Genomic DNA, 9832 nt, shown 5'->3' with positions numbered 1-9832 from the left:
GCCGCCTCCTCACCCGCTATCAGATCGGCCTGCTCGTCCGCTGGCAGCACCTGCTCCTCAAAAGCAAGTCCTGCCCCCTGGCAGTCGTCTCCAGGCACCTGAGACTGGAGCCGTGCGGGAAGGCTTTTCCTCCTGCCCCAGCGCTTCGCTCCTCCAGTCCCTTTTTTGGGACCCCGCCCTCGGCCCGTAACAGCTCCTTCTTGGCAAGGCGGCTCAGGTAGATATGCCGCCACTGCACTCCGCCCCACGCGATACGCAGCGGGCGTTGCATTCCGACCCAGGCCTGATCCAGAACGCCTGGTCAGAGCAAATCAGCCCTGCCCGCCTCCCCAAGGGCAATCAGGGGTGCCCGGACCATGTCGTTGTCCGACCCAGGCCTCCCGGCCACAGTTCCAGCCATGATGAAGGTAAGCCTCCCGGTGCTGCTGCGCACTGGCGAAACAATCCCAAATTGAAAGCCCGGTGTTAACGCAAACCCCCACCCCGCTCTGCTGCACTAACTAACTTGACAAACTTTAATCCCCCAGACAACAGCTCCTCCCCAGTGGTGTTCGGTGTCAGGAAGAGGCCGATTCTCCTTTTCTGACACCTGTATAGGCTACCTAGAACCCTCATCTTCCCCTACCTATCCCTTTTCCTGCCCTTTCCTTCCAGTCCCTGGACGAAGCACCCCGGGGGAAGACTGGCCTGCGACCCTCACTTCCCCCGGGGGCCAACATACTCAGATCGATCTATTTGCAAATGTGCTCGAGTGCAAATGTTAAATGTACGCAGCACATTCAAAGTTCAGTGAGTAAGAGGCAGGAAACACTTGTGTGGCATTCTTTACCAACTTCACCGCATAACACTGGCCACTGGTGCATCAGGCTGGTGGAGCTCAGCCCCTCTCCACAGCACTGTCAATCGCATCACATACAGCTTACGGTTTTGCATGAGTGTCTGTACCCCACTATCTCACAGCATGTGTGTGAAGGGAAGGGGTGAGACCAGTGACCTTTGAGCAACCGGTGTTTGTCAGTCCTAAAGGCACTGAACCACAGCGCTGCTGCTCTCAGAGTGCAGATCTGGGTGCGGGGTTCTAGGTTTTAGTTGGGCAGAGAATCCGTCCAGTCCTTGTGTCCTGGAAAATGGGCCGGGAGGTGAGGGAGGGGGCCTAACGGGTTGTGTTTGCGTTGTATAAAAACTCCAACAAAAACAAGCCAGTAATTGATTAAAAAAATTCCAGCTTCCTCCCCAGCGTCTTAAATGGGTTGGGGAGGTGTAGGGAAGAGGAGGCAGCTGCAGCCCATGAGAGGGACTGAAGAGCAGCGCTGTTCTGAATACAAACAAGCTGTGTGGTGGGGGAGGTATTGTTCTGGGAAGGGCAGGGAGATTAAGTGAACTGGGAGCAGCAGCAAGGACAGAGCAAAAGACAAAGTAGTGCACAGAAAGAAAACATATGACCCAGAGTGAAAGGATTCATGTAGCAGGGTCAGTCTCCAGGGCAGAGCAGAAGTAGGGACTACTAAGTTTATTCGCCAATGATAAGCTAGCATTTCTAAAGGACAGTAAGAGGAACCAATGAAAAAAATGGGTGCTTTTTGAAACCCATATCTAGATACTACGGGCCATATGTAGGTAGGCTGTGTTTTGCGATTCTCTAATTGCAATTTTTAGGGAATCGCAATTAGAGAATAGCAAAACGCTATGTAGGTAGGATTAGCAATTTTGTTTGCGAATCCCACCTATTCCTTATTTGCGATTCTCTAATTGAGAATCGCAAATAAGGAATACCTTGCCATTCATTCCTATGGGCTAAAAGGCCCATAGGAATGAATAGGAAGACATTCTCAATTAGCGATTCTCAATTACAGAATCGCAAATTGAGAATGCTCAAGTTCTCAAGTTCAAGAAAACTTTATTTCGGAATAATCCATAAAAGCACATAAAAACAGTATAAAACATTGACAACAATGGATAAAATCTTTAAAAATAATGCATCCAGCCAGCCAATACATACTAATTACATACATAAATCAGGTTGACATTTTTAGGTATTTTTTCCGTTTGTGCCAGAAAGCCCCCAAGAATTTTGCCACTGCAAAGACAATGTGTGCGGCCGTTTCGCTCTTGAGAATTCTAAAGGCTTGGTGACACCTTACAAAGCCCATGTTCCTACAAATCGGAATGATCCACTTTCTGCGGAGCTCAGTATAGCCTGTGCAAAAAAATATAAAATGCAGCTCAGTCTCCTCACTTGCTCTGCATGCCGGGCAAATACTGGATGTCGACAGGGACCAGGAGCTAGTGAAAGCGCGGATTGGCAAAGACCCGTGCCTCCATTGTAGGTAGAGCTTCCTAATTATTACGGGGTAAACATTATCCAAGGCCGATTCGAAAGTGTATGTGCTCTTCATGAGAAGGAATTGGTTTGTTAGGGACCCTAAAGATTTGGAGGGTCGAAGTAAAGGAGCCTTAGAATCATGATACACCTTGGTTAGAGCCTTTTTAGAAAATTTGGGACACACATTTCCAGGATCATTCCATAGTGCATCTAATCCTAGGCTCATCAAACTATTCCTTATGAATTTAAGCCAAGGAATATTCCCCGAGTTTGGGAAGCTGAGAACTTCCTGGAGACCCTGTCTATAGTGAATCAATTCAGGCACTGTCCATAATCTGCGCCAGTAGATCACAGGACGAAGTGCCAACTCTTCCTCCAATGGTCTAATGCCTAAGTCAAGTCGTAGGGGCACTAGCGGTGTACTCGGAGGAAGGGCTGCTAGACACCTAAGGAATCTATTCTCCTCCTTTGTCAGACTATCCAGGATTTTATGACCCCATAGTTCACTCCCATAGGTAACTACTCCTCTTGCTTGGACTCTATAAATATGAAGAGGAGGGCCTATGGGTTTAAGGGTTGACCTATTCTTCCCCACCAATGCTAGTATTCCTCCGATATGTTGCGCCAGCTTCAGCCTTGTTTTCTCCTGATGTTGACCCCACCCCAATTCCTCATTGAGTGTGACACCAAGATATTCAAACGTGCTCACTCGGTCTAGTACATTTTCCCCAATGCGAGGAATACGGTGAAACCTGGGTGGCGGATTGAAGGCCATAAATTTGGTCTTTGTGGTGTTAATTTCCAATCCATGCTCTCTACAGAAGTCCCCAAAACCATCCAGAATACGCTGGATTCCCATAGGTGACTTGGAGAGAAGGAGGGTATCGTCAGCAAACATAATTGCTTTTTCAAGGGTGCAAGGGTGTCAACATGACACCCTTTTGCACCCCTGTAATGAGCATGGGTGCACATGTGGCGCACATACATGCCCTAAGGGCATGTATGTGTGCCACATGGCACTTTGAATAATGCAAAAAACTGCATTATTGAAAGAAATCGCAAATTACCATCTACCTGAAGTTGGTGGTAATTTGCGATTCCTTAAGCCAAAATAGCACAACTTGGGTGCTTTCTACATTGCATTTAAGGAATCGCTATTTGGGATTCCTTAAATGCATTTGCAAAATAAGGAATCGCAAATTTTGCGATTCCTTATTTTGCATGCAGATTTTCCTTCCTACATCCCACTTAGCAAAATTGCGATCGCAAACGCCGAAATTCGGCGAATTTCGGCGTTTTGCGATCGCAATTTTGCTTTCTACATATGGCCCTACATGTCTTCAAGACAGTGCATGCAGCGCATGCGCTGCCTATGCAAGACCTAAAAAACGAAAGTCATTTTTAAGAATTGACCATTCCAGAACACTGCATTAATTTCAGATGTATGATTACTTATTACAAAACACATTTTTTGAGGATGGATTAAAGCAGTAAGTGATTGTAATAACTTTAATATTTCTCAATTGTATTACACATAAACGTTGCTTCTCATGAATATTCTCTCAAACACCAGCTGCATGGTGTCCATCTTCAGTGGGCCTTCTCCGTTGCCTGAAATAATCAGACCCTTTAGATATATACATGAAGGGTGTACAATAAATGAGCTCTTAATTACATTCACCTCATCTCTTTCCTATGGATGTTAGATCTGTCCTTCACGGTGCTTAATTTGAGCTGGTGGTTTCCGGTGCTAGCACCAACTTAATCACCAACACCAGTGCTTTTCATGAGTGCCAGTTTAGGACACGTTCATTTACGGGGAGGTTAAGTGATCTTCCCAGAATCAGAGGGTGTTGAGTCGACGCCGAGACTCGAACCTGTTTACCCAGTTCCGAACATGGCAGCTCTGGCCATTACGCCGCACCCTCTCCTTACTTTCGTGATCAATAGTTGGTTCTGTTTTAGGCGGTGCAAGCAGGAGAAATAGGCTGGTAAGCTGCCTCCTGACGAGAGCCCTGGCACTTATCTTTTTTACAAATTAACCACTGGTCATACACTGGGACGACGGCCATGAAAATTAATGATTAATACTTCTTTTAAATATTTTAAAAATGATACCTTTCTTTATTCTCAGGATTCATTAATCTGTCAATCAAATTATTATCAACCAGTTCACCCTTGTTTCTTTTATAGATATTAAGGGTTGGTTGGTGCCACAGAAGGTTACCTAGAATTAGTTTTTCGGAACACACGATCTGTGTGTGGCAGCACCTGTAAGGAAGTTCTCTTACAAAAGCTAGCATTGCAGCCTTTGATTGTACTTTGTTCTCTTTCCAAGCCCAAATCCAGACTATTGCCTATTGGTACTGCATACTGAAGTTGTTTAATTTAGAATCCTTTGCCCACTGTGCGAATGTATGCACAGACGTATGCCACTGTGTGGTGTGCTTAAATGTATGGTTTGCATGGCAATATGTGTTTCTGGATCCCAAGTATTTTATACCTGAACATGCATGTTTTGTCTATGCATTCGTAGCTGTTCCACCTACCTTCACACGTCAATCCACCTGCATTAAGTATTCCCACAAACCCAACACCAATTCCCATACCACCTCAATACCTGCATTCACTGACTCGTCCTTCAATACAACGTGATACAGTAGCAGATAAAGCTGCCAATCAAGTAATAAGCACTTTCTCTATTAAAACAACTGACCTATTGGCTATGCCAATGCTTGTTGTTTGGTTTTTATTTGGCAACAAGCATTGGCAAATCCAAACTGTCAGCTGATGGTTTCTAAAGGCAAAACCTATTTACTCTGCCAAATGTATTGACCTTACGGTGCATACCTCCTCCCCTAATGGATTGACAGAGTCTGTTACCTTCTGCCACATCTCTGTTCTACTGAGGTTGTATGGAGCCAGACCATGTAATTTCAAATAGTGATTACAAGGGTATGCCCTGACGTGAGTCCCTTGCTCGCTGTGCCACTGGATTCAAGCTAGCCTGGCTGATGAGGGGTGATACCCAGAAACCAGTCTTAGGATGCTAGTTTCCGGTCCAGGGAGGACCTGGCCTGGCAGTTTGGATGGACTGTTCCCTTGGGAATCAGGATCAAGACTGATTTGGATATGGCTGGGTCAAAACTGGGGTGGCGAAGTAAGCAAAAGAACAATGTATTAAACCCAGAACTCTTGACTGGGGTTGGGTGGTTGAAAAGTTTCAGCACTCCATCCATCATCTTATTGTGTTTGCCATGACTGCAAAGTTAGCCACAAGGCCTGTCTCCTTTTGGTGAATTTCCTCTTCCTCTTGAGTGGGTCAAAACAAAAAAAAACATTCTGCTTAAAATGATGTCTACATCATTTTCCTTTTCTTATTTGTGCATATTTCTCCTTCTAGCTTCAGTTCTTAAGGTGCTCTATCATCCTTCCTTTCCTAGATGCTTTGGCGGGGTGGGTGGGTCCTATTCTTGGTCCCAGCCTGGGGTTTTCTTATACCTAAATAACCCACCCTTCGTCCCTCCCATATACTATTGGTGGTCCCTATGCCCAACTTCAACCTGGTCAACCACTGTTGTCCTGCATTATGACGGGTTATCAGGTCTCTGCAGTGGACAAGGGGCTCAACCCCCCCTCACTCCAAGTTTCCTCCGTTTCCTCTCTCCTAGAGCTCTCAACTACTTCTGGATTGGACAAGGATTCGCAGATTCCTCACAGTTAATCACAAGGTTGGTCTCTTCAGTTGTGTTGTGGCTACAGTCGCTGCTCTGCATTCCACAACTCACTCCTCTTATCCGCCCAAAACAAATTATTCCTTCCTCCCTTTTTATAACACGATTGTCTTCTGTCTTTCTTTGTTAGTCTATTTTCTCCCTTCCTAGTTCTCTATAGTCTTTCTTCCCTTTTTATTCAGGTAGTCTTTCTTCTCTCTCCCTTCCTGTCTTTCTCTAGTCTTTCTCACCTTTATGCTTTCTGCTGACTTTGATTTCTTTATTTCCCTGAAGCAAGTTTCATTACCCATCCTAGCGAAGGAAGGTGAAAATAGATAAGTTCATCCTTCCACAGAGTGGCAGCATTCTGGAGTCTATAGGTGGTAGCAGGCATCCTGTGTGATAACGTCTAGGGTTTAACAGGACATGGTTTAGGACAGGGGTTTCCAACAGGTCGACCTCCAACTACTAGTAGCTCCCAGATTATGTTGGAGTAGCTTGCATGTCTGTTAAACTGCTTACTTACTTATTAGGCACTTTGAAACAGTGCAACTTCTACAAGGCCAGGGAATTTGACAGTATAGGGACAACATACAGCACACCTGTTTGTAGTAGCGGCCACTCGTAGTACGAAGTGGTGAGGCGAGGGGAGGTAAACACAAAAAACAAACAAACAAGTATAAATAAATAAAAGCTTACCTGCTCTGAAGTTCGCCGTCTTGCTCCAGATCCTTGCATCCTTGCCAGGAGCCTGCTGCACGCTGTGCAGGCTCCCAGCCCCCAATTCCATCGCTTTTCACATGCTGGGAATGCTATTACCAGCATGTGAGCAGTGATGGGAATAGTCTGAGCACCTTGGTTCGGCGCTCAGACATGGAGTGGGAACCTGTGTTGGTTTGTCCACCCATCTGTACAACGCAGCTAGGTGGAGAAAGGCTAAGTGAGCATGACGGTTTGGCCGGCCCCAGAGGGCCGGCCAAACAGTCATGAGCACTTGGAAGTGGGAAACTTCCATTACAATGTAGTCATTACATCGCACTGCTTTTACTACGCAGCTGTTACAATGCAACTGCCTTTATATCGCATGCCATTACAACGCAGTCATTACAACGCATGTCACTACAACGCATGCCATTACAACGCATACCATTACAACGCATTCCATTACAATGCATTATACGATAAGTAATGGAGATTTGTAAGTTTTAGGGTGGGTATGGGTTTTACGGTAGATGGGAATAGTAATGTTTACCCCTACACTATCCAACACCTTCCCTACTGTTGCACTCACTGAAGTGGGACCAGTTATTTTTACCCCTACACTATCCAACACTGTCCCTACTGTTGCTCTCACTGGAGTGGGAATAGTAATTTTTACCCCTACACTATCCAACACTTTCCCTACTGTTGCACATAGTGGAGTGGGAATAGTAATTTTTACCCCTACACTATCCAACACTTTCCCTACTGTTGCACTCACTGGAGTGGGAATAATAATTTTTACCCCTACACTATCCAAAACTTTCCCTACTGTTGCACTCACTGGAGTCGGAATAGTAATTTTTACCCCTACACTATCCAAAACTTTCCCTACTGTTGCACTCACTAGAGTGGGAATAGTAATTTTTACTCCTACACTATAAAACATTTACCCTACTGTTGCACTAATAGTATTATGCTTTGTAATGGTATGCGTTGTAATGGTATGCATTGTAATGGAATGAGTTGTAATGGTAGTTCTTAAAATCACGTTGTAAAGGCATGCATTGTAAAAACATGCGACGTAATGGTAGTTGCGATGTAAAAACTACGTTGTAAAAGCATGCATTGTAATTGTTTGCCTTGTAACGTCATATATTCCTTGGCAGTGCCCATCCTCCCCCATCCTCCTTGGCAGTGTCTGGCTGGGAGGCCACACCCCTCCCTCGCAGCCTGCAGGGCTTAAAATAAAATGATAATAAAAAAATGTTATTATCATTTTATTTTGGTACTTTGCCTTTGCTCGCTTCCAGCAGGGGAGCAATGCTCCACCACCATAACGGAGGAGCCACCCCTGCCTCTTTGATAAATAAACAATGTATTGCTGCTGCCTGGAAAGATGCCTGGCAATCAATAGACATCTTAGATAAAAAGATATTTATTTAATAAAAGTCAATGTTAGGAGCGTTATTAGACTACACACAAAACGGCTTTTTTTAAACTGCCTTTACATTTTTGTCTTTCTGTTTCTTTCCTTCTTTCTCTTTCATATGTTTTTCTTTTTTGCTTTCCTTTCTATTGTTCTATTGATTTTCCTTCTTTCAGCCTCCTTCTTGCCATCTCTTTCGTACTCTAGTTTCTATTTTTCTTCTCCTCTTTTCTAGTATTTATTCTTTGTTTTTTCTGCAATCCTTTTTGTGGTTGTTTGTTGCTTTCTCTCCTTCATTCCTTCTCTCATCTCCTGCATTCGGTCTCCCCTTTTTTTGTGCAGCCCTTCTTTTATGTCTGCCTCACTTTCTTTCTTTTCATTCTCTTGTCCTGCCTTTCATACTTTATTGCCTTTCTTTCTCTTATTCTCTTTCATTTCGTTTGGTCTTTCCTCCTCTTTCCTTCTTCCTTGTCTTTTTTCACACTTGTTCTCATTCCTATTCTTTCTTTCTCTTGTTTTTACTTACTTTATTTCCTTTTAATCTTTAATATTGCTCAACTTTCTTAAGCATTTGTAATTAACCTTTTGACTTCTGCGAACACCCACTTTATCATTACAGGAATCTGTGGACCCTCATCGAAGCATTATTGGAATCCGGAGCACCCACTGAGTCCTTACTGGAAGCAGGGGACCTTGGCCTAAGCAATGTCAATAATCAAAACAATACACACAAATACAGAAGTAAGCATTCAGCAAACAAATACACAAATGCTGAAATATTTTACTTCATTCACAATTTTTTTTAAATTTTTAATGGGAAGGTTGGAGTTTTCCTAAATGCAATTAAGGCCACCCATACTATATTCTGTTTTATGCACATGCACTGCTTCCACAAATCAATCTGAGGATATCAACTTAATTTTTAGCCTCCGATTAAAATTCCTTGATATATACAAAACATTTTAAAAGTATTAATTGTGCATGTTTCTTTTTTATTTATATAACACTTTATTAATAGTTAACATTAGTTTATTTTCTAAGCAGTTGTGGACATCCTGAGCAGGCGTCATAGACACCACAGATTAAGAAACGCTGCTCTGAAGTATTCTGTTCATTCATTAATTTGTGTTGCACTTTTGCCTCAGAGGTGTCTTTAGAGGAATGGTGAGTCGGCAGTTCTCCTTAGTCGCTGGGGGAGGCCTGGAGTGTGGATTGGGCTCTGCCCCTCATCGCCAGTGTTGCATCTCGACGATACAACTCGGGACCTCGCTGTACTTGCTGGCAGGCCGCTGCTGTGCATAAATAAAGCACACCACAGTCGCATATACTTTGCTGTGGACTGACCCCGTGCAGTCACGCCCACCTCTTTTATTTGCACGCTTCGCCCTTCCAGCGTGATCACGTGGGTGTCACATATCCGGCGTGGGCCAGCCGAGTTCAGCTAGACTGCTGACTCGTTACATCCCATCCCAACTCAGTTCTTGAATTTTCCTCGGTAGTTCCGTTGGCTACCCACTCGGCATGCAAAGTCTCTCAGGTGGGTGCTCGGCCGGGGGTTCTCTCTCAGTTCATACCTGGGGTTCTCATTTCTGGTGCTAGAGGAAGATCCAGGTCCCCTGGACGTTGATGGTACTTCTGTGCTCTCGCTGGTTTCCTCCTCACTGGGTG

At 44.5% G+C, this 9832-nt stretch overlaps 1 long non-coding RNA gene across 1 annotated transcript; it reads left to right on the top strand.

Annotated features, from left to right (window-relative positions):
• The first annotated feature begins 241 nt into the window (after positions 1-241).
• On the top strand, positions 242-9038 carry LOC146857165 (uncharacterized). The gene is made up of 3 exons (XR_014979542.1): positions 242-407; positions 5995-6054; positions 8784-9038. It is a non-coding gene; the product is annotated as an uncharacterized LOC146857165 (long non-coding RNA).
• The last annotated feature ends 794 nt before the right edge of the window (positions 9039-9832 follow it).

This window comes from Triturus cristatus, chromosome 3_2, assembly GCF_964204655.1.
Source record: "Triturus cristatus chromosome 3_2, aTriCri1.1, whole genome shotgun sequence".
Lineage (NCBI taxonomy): Eukaryota > Metazoa > Chordata > Amphibia > Caudata > Salamandridae > Triturus > Triturus cristatus.
Note: the sequence above shows the minus strand (reverse complement) of the source record. Positions and strands in the feature narration are given on the sequence as shown.